The 24,681-nt window shown below is 37.2% G+C and overlaps 1 long non-coding RNA gene across 1 annotated transcript in view; it reads left to right on the top strand.

Annotated features, from left to right (window-relative positions):
• LOC131191519 (uncharacterized) overlaps positions 1-24,145 on the top strand; it is a 58,348-nt gene extending 34,203 nt beyond the window's left edge. The window contains exons 2-3 of the long non-coding RNA XR_009153524.1: positions 10,396-10,519; positions 14,000-24,145. This is a non-coding gene — a long non-coding RNA (uncharacterized LOC131191519). The remainder of the gene's footprint in view (positions 1-10,395; positions 10,520-13,999) is intronic.
• The last annotated feature ends 536 nt before the right edge of the window (positions 24,146-24,681 follow it).

The raw sequence follows: 24,681 nt of genomic DNA, 5'->3' as shown, positions 1-24,681 counted from the left end.
GGCAAAAACATAAAATACACTTAATATAACAGATTCAAATATCTACTAGTAAAGTTCTACCAATTCAAAAATGCTAAATCAGTTTAGAATTATGTGCATGAAATATTTTCAGTTTTAAATAAAACATGAAATCATGTATGAGAGATGTATGTACAGTATATTAGGACAGACAGTGTATATTACCTTTGATATGTGATCCATAATTAGACAAAAAATGTTGAAAGAGGCATGATACCTGTCAATTATCAGCTAGCAGAAAATTCAGCTAAAATACATAATTCATCAACATCCTGTCCTTTGTTGTTAAGCTGATTGATACTACTCTGTAATATAACATACTTTATTCAAAAGAAAGTGAATCTGGGTAAAATCTGATGCACTGTATTGATTTTAAAATATGCACGAGGTGTAAAATTTTAGCTACTGTATTAAAACACAGTAAAGTCCATACATCTGTTGCATAAAGCAAGAAATAACACTTCTAGTGTTAGATAGTCATTATAGTCACTAGATAAAAGTATTGCAGGTTAGTCAAGTGTAACATTTTAATGGGGATATGACATCTATTTACTTTCTTTTCAACCAGTGTACTAGTTTTTGTAATTTTTATCTTTATGCTATATAAACTACATTATACTGACTAATTAGTAAGACAGCCAACACGATTAATCTCAAACAGAAAAATAATTGAAGTTAAATATTAATTTAGAAAAAAATAATTCAATGTAAATGAAAAAGAAAACCAGGAAGCTTTCAAGTAAAAACTACACAAATAGTACCCCAGGAATGAAAGGCTGCTTTTCCTTCCTGTCTTTGTTATTGGCTCTTTCCTTACTATTCCTTTTGTTTTACGAGGTTTCTTCCCTGCAGCTGGGAATGTCATCTTACAAATGAGCAAACCTTTCAGATCCAGGGACTCTTCATCATGGCTGACTATCCAATAGTCCTTGAGCCAGAAAAAAAAAATCTATGCTGGCATAAAAATGCTACAGTCTCGCAAACCCCTATTACTTGCAGGCACAATGCTGGCAAATGGCACCGTCCTTCTTTATGGTATGCAGGCAGGGATAGAAGTTTGATTGTTCCGTACTGGTTTCCTTACCTTCCCACTCAACAGCACCAGTGACGGAAAACCATCCATCAGTCACTGTCCTTAATATGTGATGCACAGAATGGTGCTATCAGTAGTCTCCTTTTTAAAAAAATTTGCATTTATATCCCGCCCTTCTCCGAAGACTCAGGGCAGCTTACACTATGTTAAGCAATAGTCTTCATCCATTTGTATATTATATACAAAGTCAACTTATTGCCCCCCCAACAATCTGGGTCCTCATTTTGCCTACCTTATACAGGATGGAAGGCTGAGTCAACCTTGGGCCTGGTGGGACTTGAACTTGCAGTAATTGCAAGCAGGTGTGTTAATAACAGACTGTCTTAGCAGTCTGAGCCACCAGAGGCCCTTTTGCATCCTGGTTTACTGCTATTCCAGAAGAGAGGGCCAGACTCAGGTTCAAAATCATCCTGAGGGCTAGCAGCTACGGAGATAGCTGTGCGGTGAAGTAGGAGAGAGAAAGGACTTTCTGCCTCACATTACCATGTAATCGGAGGTGAAATGCTCCCGGTTCAGACTGGATCACCCGATCTGGTAGCGATGGCAGCGGGTGGTTCGGAGAACCGGTAGAAAAAATCCCTGCCCCACCCCCCACATGTCCAGCTGAGCTGCACAATCATCAGAGCCTTTTTTTTTTACTTTTAAAAGCATTTTTGGCCAAAGAAAAAATGCTTTTAAAAGTTAAAAAAAAAAGGCTCTGATGATCTTGCGGCTCAGCTGGGATCGTTAGAACTCTTTAAAAACATTTTTTCTATAACCTCTTCAGCCGAAGAGGCTGTAAAGAAATGCTTTTAAAAGGCTGAGTTGCCTGATCATCAGAGGCTTTTAAAAGCATTTTTTCTCTTTTTCGGCCGAAGAGGTTGTAGAAAAAATGCTTTTAAAAGTAAAAAAGAAGGTTGGCCATGCCCACCCAGTCACATTACGCATCACCACCACCAAGCCACGCCCACAGAACCGGTAGTAACAAATTTTACATTTCACCCCTGCATGTACTCCTTCCACTAGTACTATTGGTTTCCACTCGGGATTAATTCAGAGATTGGATGGCCAGAAAGGCAGAGGCCAGTCTGAAAGATTTAGATACTACCTGCCATCTGAAGCAGGATGTTCTGGAAGCTGGTGATAGGAACTGGAGGGAAGGAGCATGTGTCCAGCCAAGAATAGCCAACTGATGCTGGGCTAGTTTGACTACCTAGGAGCCACCTGATTAGATGTTGGTAAAACATGTCATGTTGCTATAGAGGAAAATATTGTCACCAGTAGAATTTAAGGTTGACTTAGGAATTGGCAAGGGATAAGAGGAAGGTGTCATGAGGATTCAGCAAAATAAAAAGTGAAAGTTGCTGAGATATGTTTTTGTTGCAGTTAAGATGCAAATGAGGAATGATTCTTAATTTGCTAGTCATCCAACTTCTCAGTGATTCATTTTGCTCCACAATGCCTAACTGGTCAGGTTTCTTTGTCAGCAATCTTCTTTTGATTGGTCAAAAGTAAGAAGCTTTCCCTTGCTGATCTATACTCATTCATGTTGCAAGGTGGATTTTCTCTATAATGGATGGTATACCCTTTTGTATTCTCAGAAACGGATTCATTTGAACATCACTACCTAACCACAAAGGAGCATGGATCATGAATTAAGTGCAAGCTAAGCAAGAAGTCTCCTCTGTGTAAAAACAGCCGTGTAGAAGGAAGTGCACTGGATTTGGTTTCCTGAAGTTTTGCTGTGCTGCCTCATGGTAGGGGGATGATCCTGGAAGTGATAAGTCGAGAATGCAGGGGATTTATTCACATCCAATAAGTTGAATGAATATTGAACAAAGCTGGACTGGAAGAAGATGAGCATAATTGGAGGGAGAAAGATATAGCTGAAAAAAGATATAGCTGAAAAAGGGGCGTGCATAAGAGCACAAAAGTGCCTACCGTTCCTGTCCTATTGTTCCCTTCATTATATCAAATTAATACATTTGATGCATATTTTTTTACATATATATATATATATATATATATATATATATATATATATATATATATATATATATATATATATATATATCTTCAAAATATGTTGTTTTATTTATGACAATGTTTGTGTATACTGTTGTGACAAAAAGAAATAAAAAAAATGATCTGCCAGCTCTAGGAACGGAAGTAAAGTGAAAACTTGGCACTAAGGTAAAATATAAAGATCAAACTCATGGTACAGCCACCAACCTTAGAATTGAAATGAAAATACTGATGTGATAGACAGATTCTGCCTTTTAGAATTAACTATCAATAATAAAGGAAACAATAGTCAAGAAATATGTCACTTGGTAGAGCAGTTGTGAAGCCCTTAGAAAAGAGATTCAAATGCTAGGATGTATCCGAGCCTACAAAGATCAAAATGGTGTAGGCATTGATGTTCGCTATCACTGTCTATGGAAGTGAAAATTGGACTTTGAAGAAGCAGAATAGAAAGAGTATGGGTACTTTTGAAGTTTACTGCTGGAGTAGACTCCTGAGAATACCATAGATGGCCAACAAACCAACTGAGAATTCTCACTCAAGGCAGGAATGACCACATTCAAATGAATATAATTTGGACACATTATGTGATGATCTAGCACTCTGGAGAAATTTATAGGTGGAAGGAAAAAGGATGAGCAGCAGGGTAAATTATCTTAATTCAAGATGGTGATGGATGCATAACTGGAAAATTGGGGACAGATTGACATGGAAAAAGATGTTGTCTCTAAGGGTCGACACTAACTTGATGGCACCCAAACGAACACTGCAAATGAATTGTACTGGCTTGGGTGATAGCGGTCAAATATTCAGATATGTGAAGGGCTATAATCTATAAGACAGAAGAGCAGAAAGGACAAGAAACAATAGATTTAAAGTACAAGAAAGTTGATATTAGTTGAGCATCAGAAAAAAATCCTAACAGGAAGAGCTGTTCAACAGTAGAACAGATTGTCTTGGAAAGTACTTAAACAGAGGCTGGATGGTCATCTGTCGTAGATGCCATAATGGTTGATTCCTGCACTTAATAGGGACTAGATGATCTCCAAAGCCCCTTTCAACCCTTACATCCTATAATCTTAGGAGTTCATTAATTTCTGCTTGCACAGGTAAAGCAGTCAAAATGATATGAATCAAACTGAATGACAAAGATATGTGAAAGATACAATATGTAATCATGTTGCATAAAGACACTCATCCTCAAATATGCTTTGTACACCACTTTTAAGTTCTTATGCTATTGCTTTTCTCCAACATATATATGGGTTTAGTGCTCTTTTGAAAAAGTGCTAGACCAATTTTTTTAGAGAACAATATAATCAGCTTCTAGATTCAGTTTCTTTGTCAGGATTTTAATAGAATTATTTTTTAAAGTCTGCATTATTTATTAATTACAGTAACATTTGATTTACTTTGCTTTCAGTTCATCTGCCAAGCTAAGAGGCAATTGGCTCACCAATGCATGTTTGTATCATAGATTAATCCCCTTAGAAATTAACTGAAATGACTTATTAGAAATGAAAGCAAACATTTTGCCCGTAACACAGTCTGAATGGTCTCCACCCTTTGTAGACAGTAATTGAGTTGAATGTGGGGTATGATAGCAAAATTAAAGAAAACTGGAACAGCAAGTTTTAGGCGTCTTGCAAGCTGTGATAAAGGCTTTAAAAATGCCTGTAAGAAAAATAAGCAAAAACTAGAGAGAAAAAAACCCCTCAGTGTTTATAATATGTACAAAGTTGTTTTAGTAATATATTGACATAGCTACAAAAATAATTGGTGTATCTCGTCTTGGTAAGAAGGTAACATTGTCACCAGAAATGATGTCTGTTTCACAACTTCAGATAAATGACAGCCTGGAGTTATAATGAAATAGTACAAATGACACACTGGTTAGTCTTGTTTTAAATAAATGTGTTATAAAATTACTATTTGTGCATTGCTTGGGGTTAACACACACTGTAGGTTGATTGTATCACTACAATGTTATATTTTTCAATAATATTAGGGGTATTTGGTAAAATGCCCTCTAGTGGCCTCAGCAATGTCCCACACTAGTCTCTCATTTCTCTTGATTTTTCTTTCTTTCTTCCTTGACACTTCATTTTGTGATTGCACAATGGAGCTATGGACTTGTATACAGAAATTTTGCCCCAGAGGAATCATTACTAATTGCCTTCACAGTATTACATTTATGCAGTTCAGAAAATTGTTTATAAAATCAAATTTGCTCAGAACATAGAATTGAGGAGCAATAATCTCAAGTACCGGAGAACAAAAAAGAAAGTGGGTAATTATACTCTTCCCTCCAGACTTTTTGGATAGAAAGGAAGACATAAAAGCAAAATGAAAAGAGTGAGCTTCAGTCTATCCTTGTCTACAATACATCGGAGATAAATATAGTACTGTTGTAGGAATTGATGAAGTCAAGTAGTCTTAAGCCATGGTTTGAATTTCATATGTTCCAACAAAAATGATTTATTCTCAGTTTGTTACACTGAATGAAGAACAAACTGCAGTAAATCCAAGAAGAATGCTTCATATTTATTTAAAATATAATTTCACTTTCTACAATGGAGAAGAAGGAAGAATGTAAAAGTTCTGAGATAAACTTGATTTTATACATATACTTCTAATGAATCCCAAATGCATTTTTCCAGAGTTGTGATATTAACCGTACATTCTTTTTTTTTTTAAGTAGAGTGAAGCATAAAAAGTATTTTATGGAAGAAAAAATCTTGGTTATCACTTCCCTAATATTGAACAGGTTACTATTCCAAAAATCAATAACATAAACAAGAAATCAAATGTAAGGTATTCGAACTTTCCCAATTATGATTCAAGAGGGCATTAAAGAATAATGAGGCAAAGCTTGAATAGCTTTATGCTTCGTATAATGAAACACAGATAACATGGAGGACAAAATGACTGTAAAAAGTGTTATATATTTTTTTGAGATAAAAAAGAACCAACAGATTCAAGTAAAGTATATTTACATCATTTCAGAATAGAGGGAATACAAAGAAACTACAGTAAATTGCTAGCTTATCACAAATACTTGGAAGATGAGTTTCACCCCAGAGTATTATCCTGACTGACTTATCCTTAAGTACCATGTTGCCAAGAAACAGCTAAATAAAGAACTGTTGAGTTCAAGGAAATGGAGGGACTGAATAGCTGCCAAAAGTATTTTGAAGACTCAAGAATTTGGTTGCAAACACGATATTTGGACTGTGGTTTCCAAGTTCTGCTCAGTTGCTGCAAGAGCAACTCCTTTGTTTATGTCACACTGCAGGACAGGCAGGAAGGAAAACTATAAAGTACACAACAACCAGATAGAAGCATCAGGGTTCTCTTGTTTCTAGCTGCCACAAGACTCATGTCTGTCCAGTTTCTCTCAGAGAAACGGTGTAGAGAAAGCATAGTCCTAGGGTGGTAACAGGTATACAAAATACAAATTATAGATGAGTAAGAGGCACTCTCAGTGAGCTGACTGCGTTCGTTCCCATCACAATCCAAACAAGTAATTATCTCTTGGATATACATGTTATGAAGATCATACATACCGTACCTTTGTTTCCCACCTATTTTTTTGCCTGTCTAAGCCAAATGTGATATCAGTATAAGTATATTGTATAATTAGTGTGGGAATGCATTAAAAGTGATGCATCATGGCTGTGTTGGAAGAAATGCCCATCTAGATTCAGTTCCAAGTGGGAAGAAAGACACTGGAAACATGGAGACTGATTGGAAAGATGGTTTAGTGGTGGATAGGACCACATGTTTGAGGTCCTAGGCAAAAAAAAAAAGCACATGGGTGAGAGAGGGAGAGAGATTTATACCCTGTTGGGACCTGTTTTGGAGCTTCCTGTTCCTGTGTCTGTGTAAAAAATGTACTCTGATTGGTTGTCAGACTCCCATGGGGCCATGCAGGGATAACTTTGTAGATGGTCTTCAGTCCTAGGCCTGGCTGACTCTTGCTGGGTGATGATGTAATGAAGGGGCTTTGGGCAATTCCTATTATGGCTTAATGGCTTTGTCTGGTTTGGATCATGAGTGAGGGCTAAGCCTATCATGTCCTGAGGGCCATGTCTTTTGTTTTGTAGATAAGCTGGCCCACCCTTCATCTTGTAGATAGGTTGGCACCAAAATATCTGCTGGGGGAACAGGGAGCTGAGGCTCTGAGTTTGTCTTTAGAAACATGTTTCTCCTTTAGGGAAAATATAATATTCTGCCTTTTTAACATTTCCTAGAATATTTCATTTTCCTAGGAGAGGGGTGGTTGCTAACTTCCTACAGCTGATATTTATTAATGTTGGGAAATGGCACTAGTATACAGCTCAAGTCCTACAGGCAAGTTGCATAAGATTTAAACAGCTTTAAAATGAATGTTTAACTAAGACAGAATTGCCACCAAGGAAAAGTATAGTAATGTGATGATACACAATTCTTGCAAACTTATTTCAAATAAAACACAATCATAATTCTCTCGAGAACTTTTTCTGTTGATATCATCTTCACCCTTTACCATGTTCTGATCATGCAAATACAATGCTCACAGTTGATAATTTTATATTTGAATTCAAAATAAAACCATTCAATATCACACAATCAGCAATATGCAACGAATAGTTATGGATGTCAGTTCCAAGCTTTTAGGGGTTCTTGCAGTTCTACTTCATTGTGTGTAGTATATAAATCCAAATACAGTATATCTGCATGGATTCGTCTTGCAGAGGAGATGACCGAAATTTGCTATTACTGCTACTACTACAGTATAACATTTGTGTTAACGTCTCCTATAAAAAAGAGCCAGAGGCTTCACCAGTAGCGATGCCATTGAGAAACCAGACTGCGTATGTCTCTACTCTCACTCTCGCTGAAAAGCCAATTCCCTATAGAAACTCTTGCAGATAAAAAGCATGTTGCCATTTTCCAATGTTCAGCGATGCTAGTATCTATATGTAGTAAGGAGTTTATGGAAAGCACCTTGTGACTGTAATAACAGTTTCGTTTGATTTACAGGGTTATCGTAAAATGTTTAGAATCCAGAATGGAAGTCTCCATATTTGCCATAGGATCTCCTTTCAGTCAGAGGGTAGATTCATTGGCTAGATAAGGAGCAAAAAGGTTTTCAGACTTATTCTTTATTTTTTTTAAAATGCTGTCTTTCTAATTATTCTCTTGAGAAATAGAGAGAGAGAGAGAAATAGGAAAATAATGTGTTTTTAATGAAAATAGAAGAGCTTCTGTTTTGCACATCCACTGCTTGTAATGGGGCAAAACAAAATCAGTCCCGGGTTACCATTTTTTCTTTATTTCTCCTCTTCCTGACCTTGCAAAAATGGAAGGGACTCCCATCTTTAGGGAGATTAATAGGTTGAATCCATTTGTGAATCTTGAATTTGAAGATCATGTGACTCATGCCACCAATAAGCTACATGGACGATCATTTGTACGTAGGTGGGAAAAGATTCCCACCCTCCTGGTCAGCTATACATAGGATGGGTAGAATCTGCCAAATAAATCTTATTTTTAATGTTTGAAATGCTGCAGTAAAGTGTACTTCCATACCCAGAAAAACTAGGGCTATCCTTAAAAAGCTAAAAATGATCTTTCCAATATAGAACTGACCACACTCACAATGAGATGGAATAGAGCCATACCTGAATGCAGTAGCTTGCGAATTTTGATAGGAATGGCAATGCCTGCAGTGTAACTTGTATCAACCAGCTGAGAAACAGCAGTGCTGCATCTGAGCAAACTTAGCAAAATGTAGGAGTATGTCGGCCATGCAGGAAATAAGGCATGCAGTCAATCCGCCTTGTCTAGAGTTTGATTATTTGGGGAGTCAACTATTGGGTAAGCAAGTCAATTCTAGTAGCTATTGCATCATATTCTTCCTCAGGGTGTTCTGGAGTGTGGCAGATAGGGGGGGGGGAACTGTGACTCTGCTACTGACTCAAGTATTTCATAGGTTCTTTTGGAAAAAAAGATGATGTCCCTTGCGTTGGTGCACCTAAACATCTGCTATTGTTCGAAGTGTGATTTCAATGGCATTGACACTTCAACATGTCATAATCTACTGACCACAAGGGGGCAGTGGGTGTAAATAGTTAAGAATTTACTACCTCCTTCTCTTTGTCACTCTGCTTGCTCTTTGTCTAAGATATTGTTAATTTCATGTCACTTCCTTCTGCCTTTGTTCTCAGGCATGCATGCATGAAGTAAATGCATTGTGGTTCTTCTCCTGGGAAGCTTTGCGTCTCCCAAGAAGGCATTTCCTTAAATAAATCCGCCATTGTAGTTAGGAAATCTGCTTCACTAATTGGTGCTCAGATTCCACAATTTCAGGAGTTCTCATATGCAATTTCCAGCAACTGTACCATAAATTGACCATTAACCTTTTTACAATGGAATAAAAGGTTTATTGAACATAAACTGATCTTGGTTGATTGGATGGATGGGGTACAATATTAAGAGATAATTTGGATGGAAGTTACCTGGGCCACCTTGGATGATACATAAATTCTAGCAATTACTGCAGATTATCTGTGAAGATTCACATACACACAATTTATATATAATGTCCACCTTTTCCAGGGAGACTGATTTAGAGAAAAAGTTGAAGGAAGAGTCTTCAGGTCCATTCAATTTATCTTAATGACTCCGCGTCTAAAATTCAGAGCTCCAGGACAAAACATTCATACTTGAATTCACTCTTGTGTAACGATGTAGTAAAGCACTGTGACTAAAAATGCTATTTTACTTGTTAACAAGGCAGTTCAGCTTTCCTAGAGGCAAAATGAACTTCCTAGATTTTCTAAGTGGGTAGTCTGTTGCAGAAGACATAGTCATTTTATTATTAATATAATAAATACTCTTAGGTTTTTACTTTGATTTATTAATCTGTGGTGTAATGCTTCTAATCAATGACCTGGAAGAAGGCGTTTAATACTAATGCTTGCCATTAAACAATACAACAGAACTTGAGCACCATACTGTCCATCAGTAACAAGAACTCTTTGGACTCCTTAGTTTCATGTAAACCCTTTGATCCAAACTGGAACTGCATTCAGTTCTTCATTAAACCAGGCATTATACAGCAGACTCTGCCTTTCTGATGAATAGGGAGAAAACAAGCATTTAAGTATGTTCTCATCACATTAGTATAATTCACAAATTAAGCAAAGAAAATGTATTTTACTTTCAGTTTATGCTTGCCTTTCTTCTTTTAAAGAAATCACTTTGTCATTATTCCCTTAATTTCCAATGTTTAGGCTACCATTGCCCTTACCATTGTGGCCAAGTCATCTTCTGAATGCACAAGGAAGGCATAAAGGCAACTGGAGGTTTTGCAGAAGTACAAAGGAAATTTAAAGAAGAAAAACAGTGGAGAAAATGGTAAAAACCAGCACAATAATAAACATGGAACAATTATTGGAAAGGACCAATGAGGAATTTAGATGAGAAAAAGAAAGGAGGCGGCAATGAATATAACAAACTATTATTTTTGCTTATTTAGCACAATCTTTACCTATTCTCAAGTTAATTTTCTGCACAGATTATTAAATTCCCAAAAATGCCTAGGTAAAAATGCAGATAATTTATAGTGGACAAAATGTTCCAGCTTATTCTTGATCTTCCTTTTAAGTGGATTATGACAGAAAAGGTAAGACAAACTGAGCAGGTGGCAGCACAGAAGCTTCCGGCCTAATATGGCTTCCAAAGCTGGTTTACCAGTGCTTTTCTGTGTGCTGCTTTGCTCCCCCTAAACTTTTTCTGGTTTCTCACAAATTATTTAATTTTTAAGAAATGTTATCAGAAAAGAAAGTAGGAAAGAATGACAAGATAGAAAAAAACAACTAATTTGTACTACATTTATAATGATAAAGGAGTTTTAAATATTCCAAATATAATTATTTTTAATATCCCCTTTCCTACATGGATCATAGAAATAGTTTTTCATTAAAACTGGTTATATAATCACAAATGAGTAGTGAATTGCCAATGACAGCTAAAATCTATTGCCAAGTATAAATAATAGGGTGAGGTCTATTGAAGGAAAGAGTTTTTTAATGCAGTTATAGAAAGCCAAAAAGGATAACAAACTGGAACAAATGTGATGTGATAAAACTAATCTACAGAGAGCTATGTGTTATATAATTAAATTATGTTAAAATTAAGAATAAAAATTGCTAGGAACAGAAGACGATACTGAGTATCAGGCCTATGAATCAACAAGGCCCCAAATTTACAGAAGTATATTCAAAGTCAAGAAACAAACTTGTGTGATGTTATACAACTGTTGTTGTTTTTTTTAGTACAGCTGGAACCTCAGATTTCCAAATCAAGTTCTCAGTATAGGGGTTTAGAAGTAAATCACACAAGGTTTGGGCCAGAGAAAGAGCAGAAGGCAAATATTTTACATACTGATATGGTAGATTGTGAATGCAAGCATATCTAACTGAAGGCAAAGAACCCTTTTGGTAGTGGATGCATTAGTATTTCAATAGTCAATACACCTTATGTAATGAAAAAAGTGGAATCATGTTGAAAAATGTATAATATCTTTTGTGAGTGTTTGTATTGTTTTAATGTTTTTATAAATTGTTTTGTTTTAGAATTTTAGAATTGTAAGTCACCTAGTCATTTGGTTGAATAAGGGGCTATAAAAATTGAATAAATAACAGCCAAATTATGAGTTGAAAAACATAATATATTTAATTTGTAAATATAGGCACAAGCAATTTTTCCTGCTAGGTTACAAGTATCAATCAATACTATTGTTTATTTTCAGCAATGTCTTGTGACCTCATAAAGACCCTACAAACCATGGGAGCCTCTCTTATGTGTTTATCTACTTTCTGCTAAATGAATGGTTCATAATCAGCTATACTATTATGGTATCCATTTTCCATAGCAGTCTAGCATAACAATTATTTTGTAAGTTTACCTGCCATATTCTGGTAATTGCAGCAGGATAAAACTTCAAAAATGGCACTGCCCAAAAAATGTTATTTTCGCCTGCGCTAAAACAATTTTTACTTTCTATACATTTCTTTTTAAGATGATGTTGGATAACCATCTGTCTGAGATGGTGTAGGGTTGCCTGCCTGGGCAGGGTGTTGGACTAGAAGGCCTCCAAGGTCCCTTCCAACTTTTTTTTTTCATAAAAAAGTTTTATTTTTAGTCATATCAAACAGCTCATCCAATGTACAGTTATATACAATTAGTCGGGCTTGCCCAGTCACCACCCCCCTTTTTAACACTCTTCCCTCTTCTACCTTCTACTTTCCAGACCTTCCTCTCCTTCTCTTATCTACATCCTCTCCTCCCTCCACCCTCCACCTTCCTTCTCCCTCTTCTACCCCTCTTCCTTCCTCTTCTCCTCTTTCCTACCTCCTACTCTCTCCTCTTTTCTCCCTCCCCACCGTTCTAAAATGGTAACTGGGCAGACCCGACCCTACATTAATTATATTTATACATCTTCAATAATCCCTGTACATTAACCATCACCATCACTCCATCCTCTACCCTCAACCACCCAATTCCCCTCCCCCTTACCCCCTCCCGACTTCCCAGAACAAAATGCAGGATATCAAAACTAACAATCATAATCCAAAATAATTCCTAAATTATAATCTCTAGTCACTCCACACATAATCACACTCTCAATTCCCCTCTCCTTCAGAAATATATCTAATACAAAATATTTCCTAAATTTACTCATATGCTATTCGATATTTTTTTATCTGATACTTATTTTGAATATAATCAATCCACATTTTCCATTCTAAAATATATTTTTCTTGTGTATAGTCTTTCAAGTAAGCAGAAATTTTGCCATTTCTCCCAGATTTGATACTTTGAGTGTCCATTCTTCAATTGTAGGTAATTCTTGTTTCTTCCAATATTGAGCAATCAAAAGTCTTGCGGCTGTTATTAAGTTCAAAATCAATTTAGTCTCTATAGCTTTACAATACATAATTATTCCTAGTAGAAAGAACTGGAGTAAACTTAATCTTCTTTTCAAAATATTCTGCATGATCCACCATACTTTAATCCAAAATGCTTTAACTTTTTTACAAGTCCACCATATATGGTAATAAGTGGCATCTTCACAATCGCATCTCCAACAATTAGCCTGTACATTAGGATACATACATGACAAATTTCTGGGGTCTAAATGCCATCTATAAAACATCTTATAAAAATTTTCTCTCATATTTTGCGCTTGTGTAAATTTAACATTCCTCACCCAAATTCTTTCCCAAGTTTCCAACATTATTGGTTGCTGAAAATTTTGTGCCCACTTAATCATACAATCCTTAACCAATTCAGTCTCTGAGTCTATTTCTACTAATACATTATACAACCTCTTAATATGCTGTTGGCCTTGATCTCTCATTTGTTTTAACAAATTATCCTCAGTTTGCTTAACACCTATTTTTTGATCTAATTTCCATCTAGCTTGTAATTGTCCATATTGGAACCATGTATAATTTTTCCCTTCTTCCCCCATCTTTTCTCTGGATTTTAATTGTAATTCCCCCTTTTCCATACAAAGAAGTTCTTTATAGGTAACTACCTCCATCTTTTGATATATATTTATATTTTCTATCATGTGTCTCGGGATTGCCCATATTGGAATCTTTCCATCTAATTTATATTGATATTTCTTCCAGACCCTCAATAATGCATTTCTAATTATATTATTTTTAAATATTTTATCTACTTTCTTATCATATAATAAATAGGCATGCCACCCATATAACAAACAATAACCTTCTATATTCAAAACTCTTTCCTCCCTTCCAATTCTGTTGTTGTTGTTGTTATTATTATTATTATTATTATTACTATTATTATTACATCCACTAGACTCACTGAAGAAGAGCCTAATGCTGGGAAAGATTGAGGGCAAAAGAAGAACGGGACGACAGAGAATGAGGTGGCTGGATGGAATCACTGAAGCAGTTGGCATGAGCTTAAATGGACTCCAGAGGATGGTAGAGGATAGGAAGGCCCGGAGGAATGTTGTCCATGGGGTCACAATGGGTCGAACACGACTTCGCAACTAACAACAACAACAATATACATCCACTTATTTTAGCATACAAAATCTGTTTCCAAAATATTTTTTCCTAAATATTTTTGCAATATAGGAACAATATCTCTTTTTGGCAGTGGTTCAAGCTTAGTTTCAATTTAGTTTTTGAATGTTTCATTACCAGACTAGGTATCATCAGCAGGATTTTCTTGTCCTATTCTCCTTAGCTTATAAATGTCTTGCGTGCCACTGTGGTCAGTTGGTTGGTTGATTGGTTGTTTGTTTGGAGCTATATTTCAATTCTGAGCAGCTGATTGGTTCTGTTGATTGGTTTTTCAAATGGCCTGGTTTCTTACATATTCATATGCTGGAGGCTAGATCAATATGCTTGTTAATTGCTCCTTTAGTAGAATACCAGGTTTCAATAAATTCACATTTGTGGAGGGTATTAGCATGGCCAATGATTTTTGTTCCTGCCCAATCGAATAATACTTCATTGCCTAGTCAAAAAGAACTAATGAATAATAAAAATATATTTTATTACCTTTGCTTTCAGGATGTGCTCTTTTCATATGTGCTGTGTGAATAATTTTTAAGATCCATTGGGTCTGTGGCTTGAATAGAACTGCCATACACGTGTTGTGCATCTTTTAATAAAGGAAATCAATTTGTGTCTTTCCTGTGTGCAAGTGTGTGAATATAAATACATTCTACAATCTTTATTACTTTATTTTAGATTTCCCTTTCTGTTCATTCTGTTACAGATTAAGTCAGACTCATTTTCTTCAAATTAACAGGAAATTACAAAAGACAAATTCCAGACAAAGATTATAATTTAAATGAATGTCCACGCCTGTGAGGGCTCCTGGATTAAGGCTGAAAGGTGAAAGGCAAGCAGTATGCTCTCTCCCATATTTGGGTAGACCAGGTTACTTCATTAAAAAAAAACCCTTAATCTTTTCCCTGGTACAGCTGACAAAGTGAGGAGGAGAACCTGTGGCTTAGAGGTTAATACATCTGCCTAATATGCAAGCAAGCCCAGGTTCAAATCCCAGAAGGTTATGGCTAACTGATGAGAGCTAAATAGATCTCCCTTTATTTCTTTGTCAGTAAATATAAATTTACCACAAAATAGTTTGTCATGTAAGCAACTGCCTGTGAAGGCTCCTGGATTGGGGCTGAAAGGCGAAAGGGAAGCAATATGCTCCCTCCCATATTTGGGTAGACCAGATTGTTTCCAGAAGAAAAAAAAAACACCACTATATACTCTCTCTCTCTCTCTCTCTCTCTCTCTCTCTCACACACACACACAGTTGTTCTAAAAACATGACACAAAAAGACAAGATACATATTTCATCATTTTCTGAACTGAAGGATAAGATAGAATGTGCTTCTTTATCTGAGATATCTTCACATAATGGTTTATAAAAATCTTTCTAAACTTAACATAAAAACATTCATGCATATGTTCATTTACTAAGGGAGCTTCTTAATGAATTTTAGTATTTCATCTTGCTTATGTATTATATTCACAGCATTTTCCTGTGGTAGCATTTTTACTGTCCTTCTTATAAAACTTTTTCTCAAATAAGAAAAAGCCCAAAGATTAAAACCAACAAACAATCTGCTTCATTTTCATAATTGCTTCATGCATATTTTGTTATAATAGTTATGTTGTATAGTAGTTGTGTTAAATTCTAAGCATCTTTTTTGATAATAATTTATTAATACTTCTCATATCATGTCAGTATATTAGAAACAAAATTTGATTTGCAAGATGGAAATCAATGCTGCTGTATAAAATTTCCTGGTTTACCCTACCACTGATATTAATATAATCCACCAAGATACCTGCAATAATTAATTTAAATTGCAGATTTGAGTGCCTTATAAGCTCTGACCTTATAAGGGAGTGATCATTCCACTGAACTCCAATCTTCTTTGGAATAACCCAGTATATATTTCAATACCCATTTGTATGATTCAACACCGATTTGTATGATTGGCAATTTGGGATATTAGTTGTTTTAATGATTTTTGTAATTTCTGTATCAAATGGACTTTTAATACTCCAAACCTTTTAGAGATTGGAAATGAACATTCCGTATCCAATATAGTATATCTCATATCACTGTAATTTGTATAATTTGAGGGGTTCCATAAAATATATTTTCCAATTACATAAAACAAAGGTAGGCATAATGAGAAAAAATAAAAGTGTAAGAATCTCGAAGCTACTTTGTCAGTTGACTAATAAAATTAGAAGCTAGTGAAAATCAGATTATACAACAGAAGAATTAGGATATTTTCTTGACCATGTAGAATTAAATTAGGTTGTTAAGTAAATGTAATATATAATTAGGATGAAGAATTATGTTTCACTTTTGAAAAAAAATACACAAGGGAACTGGAATTTTAGCCATCCAACAGTCTGAAAACTTGCATTTACTGCAAGTTGCCTTCAGTTCTTAAGATTTAGGTTCCTACCAAGGCTAATTGTGAGAAAAGAACCTCATATTTTCTATTTTAGCTCACTTTTCATTTGAAGTATTTTAAAAATATTTTAAATTGGAAACTGGTGATTTCTTAAACTAGATTGCCTATAGATGCTGCTTTGAGTGTTTTACAAGTTTTGAAGGAATTAAAAAGAACTGTTTGAAAATGATCTCAGCCATAAGCATACATTCTCAAATATATATTTAATTTGGCTAAAATTCTCACCAACTGCATGACTACCGCAGGGAATTATTTAAACAAGAGAGTAACTTACAGTTGTCTCATTGAAATCTATACTTGCACTCTGTGGACTGCTTCTCATACTGGATGAAGATGTTAAAATGGTATTTTCTTCTCTCTGCATCTCCCATCTCCCAAAGAATGCTGATCTAGATAACTATAACAGCATGAGAACAGATACTAGATGCTTCAGATAAAAAACAAATGTGTGACCTTAATGGATTTATCAAAACAGGCACTTCTATGTTAACTTGGGTTTCATTTCAAAAAATTGCATGAAATGTGGACTCAAACCCTCAGTCAAGACTAAAAAGTACTTTTTAAAACCATATTTTTTTAGATTGAAAAAGAATTGTTATTCCAGCTCGAATCTATTGAAAGGAAACTGTCAGCACCAGGTTCCATTGCTTTCATAAACAATAATTGCATAGAAGAGGCTCTTTGGATCCCACTTAATGTTACCTGAGAAGTATACATTAAATTGAAATTGTTCACTAATCATTAACCAGAGCAGATGGTTAATACCAATATAGTCTTCTTTAAACACTAAATGCTTTAATTTTATCCAGTTTGTTAGCATGGTGGCATTAAGCTTTTCACCATAGGGTGCCCTTTTATTTAAGTTGGACCATATGTTAAGCCCAACTTATGTTATTCATCTAAATTTAAGTGGTATCTGTTTGTAGAAATAAGGCTCCTTTCACAATCTATAGCTACCTAAGGATTGCTTGATACACAGCTTTAGGTGTCACCTAAAATGTTTGCTTCTACTGTACAGATTCCCATACTTATAATAGGATGGTGGGGTGTGCTTAGCAAGAAGCAAAGACTGTGGGGAGACATAATAATTGTGTTCAAATACTTGAAGGCAAGTAAAATAAAGGGCAGAATTGTTGAGAGTTCTTCCAGAAGACAGGAAAAAATGGATTTATATTACAAAGTAGATTTTGATTGAACATCAAAAAGTACTTCTGAATAAGAAGAAATACTTGGTTATGGAAGAAATTGGTACCTTCTCCTTTACTGTAGGTGTTGGATAGTTGTCTGCTGGAGATGCTGTAGCAGTGGATTCTGCACTGGTAATGGGGTTAGATTATTTATTTATTTATTTAATTAGATTTTTATACCACCCTTCTCCCGAAGGACTCAGGGCGGTTTACAGCCAGATAAAACAAAGCAGCAATATAAATACAAGATAAAATACTGTTTAAAAAACTTATTCAATTTGGCCCAAGTTAAGATAAATTTAAAACAATAAAACCCATTAAAAATTAAAACCATATAAAATCTAAAATCCTATGCCAGTCCTGCGCGAATAAACAAATATGTCTTCAGCTCGCGGCGAAAGGTTCGAAGGTCAGGAAGTTGGCGGAGTCCTGTGGGAAGTTCGTTCCAGAGGGTAGGAGCCCTCACAGAGAAGGCCCTTCCCCTGGGGGCCGCCAGCCGACATTGCTTGGCGGACGGCACCCTGACGAGTCTCTTTGTGAGAGTGCACGGGTCGGTGGGAGGCAGTCGGTAGCAGTAGGCGGTCCCGTAGATAACCCGGCCCTAAGCCATGGAGTGCTTTAAAGGTAGTAATCAGCACCTTGAAGTGCACCCGAAAGACCACAGGTAGCCAGTGCAGCCTGCGCAGGAGTGGTGTCACATGGGAGCCACGAGCGGCTCCCTCTATCACCCGTGCAGCTGCATTCTGAATCAACTGGAGCCTCCGGGTGCTCTTCAAGTGGAGCCCCATGTAGAGAGCATTGCAGTAGTCCAAGCGAGAGGTAACAAGAGCATGAGTGACCGTGCATAGGGATCCCGGTCAAGGAAGGGGCGCAACTGGCAAATCAGGTGAACCTGATAAAAAGCTTTCCTGGAGACGGTCGTCAGGTGATCTCCAAAAGACAACCGTCCATCCAGGAGGACACCCAAGTTGCGCACCCTTTCCATCGGGGCCAATGACTCGCCCCCAACAGTCAGCCGCGGCTGCAGCTGACTGTACCGGGGTGCCGGCATCCACAGCCACTCCGTCTTGGAGGGATTGAGCTTGAACCTGTTTCTCCCCATCCAGACCCGTACGGCTTCCAGACACCGGGACAGTACTTCGATGGCTTCGTTGAGGTGGCCTGGGGTGGAAAAGTACAGCTGCATGTCATCAGCGTACAGTTGGTACCTCACCCCAAAACCACTGATGATCTCACCCAGCGGCTTCATATAGATGTTGAACAGGAGAGGCGAGAGAATCGACCCCTGCGGCACCCCACAAGTGAGGCGCCTCGTCAACACCGTCTGCGACCGGTCAGAGAGATAGGAGAACCACCGATAAACGGTGCCTCCCACTCCCAAACTCCCCAGCCGGTGCAGTAGGAACAACCCCTTCCAACAAAGAAGCATTGGTAATCCCCCGGAGCCAGCCTCGTGTCACCTCCTGCGTTAGATCATCTCCAGGCTCCCTTCCAATTTTGATACTCCAAGTAGTATATACAAACTTTGATTGGCAGGCAATAAACTTGCTAAAAGATTACTGTACCTAGTTCTGCAAAAAATAAGTGCAGCCCTTATATTGAAGAATTATTTTATCTACCAAACAATAGATTATGAAAATATGAATGCTCAAGTTACAGAAGTACAACACTTATTTTGTTGTTGTTGTTGTTGTTAGTTGCAAAGTCGTGTCCGACCCATTGTAACCCCTTAACTTTAAAAATTAAGGTAATATGCATTTATAAAAAAGGGTAGTTGTCCCCAAGATTTTCAGATCTATTCATACCAGCATAATTTTGGTAATTATAAAATAATGTCTAGTCTTAATAAGGAAACAAAACTTATTTTTCCATAAAAATGGTTTACTTTTAATATTTTAATAACTTGTCCATCTATGTCAGGGATAGTCAACCTTTTTATACCTACTGCCCATTTTTGTATCTCTGTTAGTAGTAAAATTTTCTAACCGCCCACCAGTTCCACAGTAATGTGCTGTGTATCGTCTGCGCATGCCTCTCGCGCATCGTGGATTGGGTTTGGAGGAGGGGGGTGGCGCGCCGGCTACCAGCTCTGCTTGTCTGTTACAGCTGGGAGGTGTGTGGGGAGATGCGTGAGCTATTCTGGTAAGAGGCTCTTTTGTTTGCGGTTGCACTACAGCACCATTTAGTTTCACTTACGTAACACGAACTAAACTTATGTGTGGGCGATATAAATAGTATATTTTCAGAAATTTAAATTGTCACGGGGATTTTTTTGAAAACCTAATGAAAATGTTTTTAAATAATGCTATGAACATTTTTTAAAACGTCAATTAAATTAAAAAAAAGGAAAGTGCTTCAGTATCTGACAAAACCCCTACCGCCCACCATGAAAGCTGGAACGCCCACTAGTGGGCAGTAGGGACCAGGTTGACTACCACTGATCTATGTATTGTGTATTAAAAACAAGCTTTACTACTAAAATAAATCCTTTGTAAGTATTCTAAAAACATTATTACAGCTAACAAAATAAAGCACTGAGTTCATAGCAAAAGAAGCCATAATGAAGTTAGCTACTCTGAGGCCAGAGTATGGAGGGTTATGATCATAGTATTAGACAGCATTCCTAAATGTGTTTGGAAATCTTGTAGGTTCAATAAGATTTCTTTAAACAGTTATTTAAAAAAATCAAATAATTGTTCTTAGCACAGCTTTAATGTTGAAGATGGGACTTTCTCATTGTCTTAATCTGATCCAGTTTATTTTCTTGAATTCCACAATGTATTTTTAATATTGAGACAATATCAACTTTAATCAAAGATATCTTAAATTTAAGAACAGGAAGTTGTAATGAACTACTAAAACACACACTTTTCAACAGGTAAATACTGATATTTGCTTTGAAATAAATTATTAACTTATCAAGTAATTCATCTTCAAGGCATTCAAGTGAAGATAAACAAAAGGGGAAGGTAATCTCAAAAAAAGTACAACTAGCAGAGATAATCAGGCTGTCTCAGACAATTAGGTAGGAAAGACAACACAATGTTGTTTGTAAAACAAAGAAGAATGTAGGTGAAAAGCATGCATCATTTATTCTTGCCGATTTAAAACTCGTTTACGTATAATTATTTTTAAAATTTGAGAAATTAAATACTAATACTTTTCTGACAATTTAATTTATACTTAACTTTATACAAAATTACTATTTACTGAGCAACTTAATTTTTGATAATAGTTCTCTGTAGTGTTAAATAGCATTCTACTCAGATGAGTTCAGCCTCATGTTTCTTGCCTATTCTTTTTTCAGTTACCTTATTTGTCTATATAATATGGAAAAATTATATTAACTATATTACTGCTGCTACTATAATTTCTCCCTGCGGGCCTATTACAAACTTATGTGTAAGACTTATTGTACATTTATAACTAAAGAGGTGTAGGTACTTTCTAATATTTTCTTAAATTAATTGTACTAGATCACCTTACCCACCTCAAAAACAAATATTACATACTTGCGTCAAATTTTTAATCCAGATTTACTTGTTTCCAACATTAGGAAATGTAGGAAAGTTTATTTGGTTTTTCAAGCTCAAGCAAAAAGGAGTTAAGTTTCACATTTCAGAGCTTGGTGGCTAATAATTTTAAAATAATTGACAAACATACCTGTAGATTTTCAGTCTAATGGTATATTTAAAGTACATATATATTTCATTAAAAATTATTTTCTTCCTCCATGCTGTCTATAAGCTTAAAGGAAGATAAAATATATCGGCAATGACTTAGTATACCAGCCAACTTTATTGATGTAAAGAATATGTGTGTGTAGCATTCTGTCCAGTATTGTAAATATACTGTATATGCTACGTTTTTCAGTGTACAAATGGATTTCTTGCATAATGCAAACCCATAGTATGTCTTTTTGTTACATCTTTTCAGCAATATATACCCTAGTAACTAAATCAAAAGCTAACAGGCTTAGTAGAATACCTACTGTTAGAATTCTTAGCCTAAAATGATTTGTCAGTGATAGAAATGGACCATTATTCATCATGTCTGAAAAAGATACAAAAATAGATACACAGTATTTTGGTTTTATTTTTTCAGCCTGTATCATCTAAACAGCTAACTAGAAAGAAAATGAAAGCCATTTGAGGAAATGGGAAGGTAATATTGAATAAATAAACAGCCTTTATAAATGATTTGTTAGAAGAGAAACCCTGGTTTTTCTACTGCACTAATAAGAAATTCCAATGCAGTATGACTAGTAAGTTTATACTATATATCACTGTAATTTCACTGTACACTTGATATACTACTAATATCCAGAAAGGATTTAAAATAGCATTTTATATAGATGAGGATTCTTTAAACAGATTTTCATATTTAGTTTTTATTTAACAAAATGTATCAGTGATGTATCTCTCATACTCTCCCTGGTACAAGAACACTCAAAAAGCAGGAAACCGAATAAGAAACATTACTTCATTTATCAATGTCTTTATGATGAATATCTATTTTACAATTCCAATTCCTTGGCTGCTTGACTCCACAATGATGCTGGGTGGCTGAAAATGTAAAAATGTAAAAAAAACCAACAACTTATGTAGGTAGATCTGAAGTCACAACCACAATCGAGACCAAATTTTGATCACATGATTGCGGAGATTCTGTGACGGTTGTAAGTCACTTTTTAAGTGCTGTTATAACTTTGAACAGTCACCATACAATTGATTGTAAGTCAAGAACTACCTGTATGAAAGAAAAAGAATGCAGCTGACAAGAAGACAAAACCAAAAGGCAAAAGTGGCTCATTGATCATGCTACCCCAAAACCTTGGAGAACTCTGCAGAAATTCAAAAAAATAGCAGCAGAACCCATCTACGATGTTTCTGGAGAGAATATGCATAATGTTACAAAAAAAACTTTTGTCTATCAAGCACTTAAATGATTAAGCTTTGACTGAAACTTATAAGATCCATAAAGTACATCAAATATGTATACATCAACATCTGTCAGCAACGACCTGATATACTTTATGTCAGTCAATCAAATCAGTCAATGACCAAATCAGTCAATATGAAAAGAAGAAACAAAACAGGTCCAATTATTAGAATTAATTGTATACCAAATACAAATATTTATTTGGTCATTTTCCAACAAGTTTTCTCCATTTTTCCTTCTTCTGAACTAGTACTGGGGCATAAATAAAATGTAAGTCTATAAATCTCATGCAATAAGGGAGTTGTTGGTCTTTGGCACAATATACATACAGTGCAATGTTTTGATAATTTTTTTGTATAGGACAGAGGAAAATAAACACTCTACCCTACTTCATTTTTTTCCACATTATAAACATTTTTGCTTATTTTCAACAATTTTTTTTTAAAAAACCTCATTTTCCTTCACTGCATAAGGTAACAAGTTAAAGTGCCCTCAAGAGAAGCCTGACTTTAAAGCCATGAAGGTTTGATGGCCCTTGGTCACATTCTAGAAGTTGATTTTTGTTCCTTGTCTTCTTTTCTATACCAGCCATGAAATTCCCAACGGTCTCCTATCCAAACACTATCCAGGATCAGCCGAGGGCAGCCAGATGCTGCCACCCGCCGAGATTATCACATCTCTCTCACAGACGTTTTAATGAAATGAACTTGATCAGCAGAAAAAGATCCGCTCGTCTTTTGTGCATGGCAAATTCTCTTCGGGCTAACAAGTCGCCTACCCTCTTTGGAAACGCCATGGCACCACCGAAGCGGGCTTCGTGAAGAAGCTTTCCCTCACATTTCTAGCCCTGTTCCTCAAAACCCTCCCTCCTTTTTCTTCCGAGGGGAGGCTTCTAACCGTTGGGGCAACAAGGCAAACATCGGAGCGTCGGAACCAGAAGCAGCCACCTCAGCAAAGCTCAAAACCACCCGAAATCCACCTAAGGAAAAAACGCGTTCCTCAGGCTCATCGCATCCACGCCTGGGAGGAACATCGCCGTCCGAGAACTAAATTAAAAAAAAAAAAAAAGGCTGGAAAAGGCCTGCAGTCTTGCTCTAAGGGCTCCGCTGGTCACTCGATCGACCTCCCGTTTCCGCTCAGGCGCGGCGCCGCAGACTAACGGACAGCGGCCGGACGCCCAGCCCGCGCGCTGAGGACAGCGCTGCTACTGTCTTTCCCCGGCGCGCGGACAAGAGAGGATTTTTTGCGCCCTCTTCCCCCCCCCCCACTCCCCTCCGCTCCGCCTAGGGCGGATTCCGCCTTCCCGGCCGCGACTTTCCCGGGAGAGGCGAAGAGGATCCCGCGGGGTGGAGTAATGCGCCGGGCCTGCCCAAGGCCGCCTCTTTCGCATTTCTTTCCGTAAACGGTGCCACAAGAGGAAGACCCCCACGCCCCTCCCCTCGAGCCCCGCCTCTCCCCCCTCCGCCCACCAAGGGAGGCGCCGTCCCCCGACTAGAAGAAGGTAGTCTTGGGCGTGGTCGCCGCCGCGTAACGCTCTCGCTCGCGCGCCCCTGGCGCGTCTCCTTTTACCTCCCTATCCGCTCGGTACGTGCTTCAGAGAGCCCGCGCGCGGAACCCCGCCCCCTCGCCCCTTTGGGATCGGCCGAACGCAGGCCTCCGGCTCCGATCTCCACCCTACCATGTTTGAACACAGCCGCCGCCAGCCCGTCACAGCTGACGCGGCGAGCACACGGCCGCAGGGCGCGTTCTATTTATGTTTGTGGCCGCTCGGTTTTGCATATGCCCGCCCCTTGCTCCTCCCCTCCTTTTGTGGCCCAGGCGGAAGGGTGCCTCCCCTTTTGCCCGTATATAGCGCTGGTAGGCGGGACCTGCCGCTCCGGCAATCTCTC

Source organism: Ahaetulla prasina, chromosome 2 (genome assembly GCF_028640845.1).
Source record: "Ahaetulla prasina isolate Xishuangbanna chromosome 2, ASM2864084v1, whole genome shotgun sequence".
NCBI classification, from domain to species: Eukaryota; Metazoa; Chordata; class Lepidosauria; order Squamata; family Colubridae; genus Ahaetulla; species Ahaetulla prasina.
Note: the sequence above shows the minus strand (reverse complement) of the source record. Positions and strands in the feature narration are given on the sequence as shown.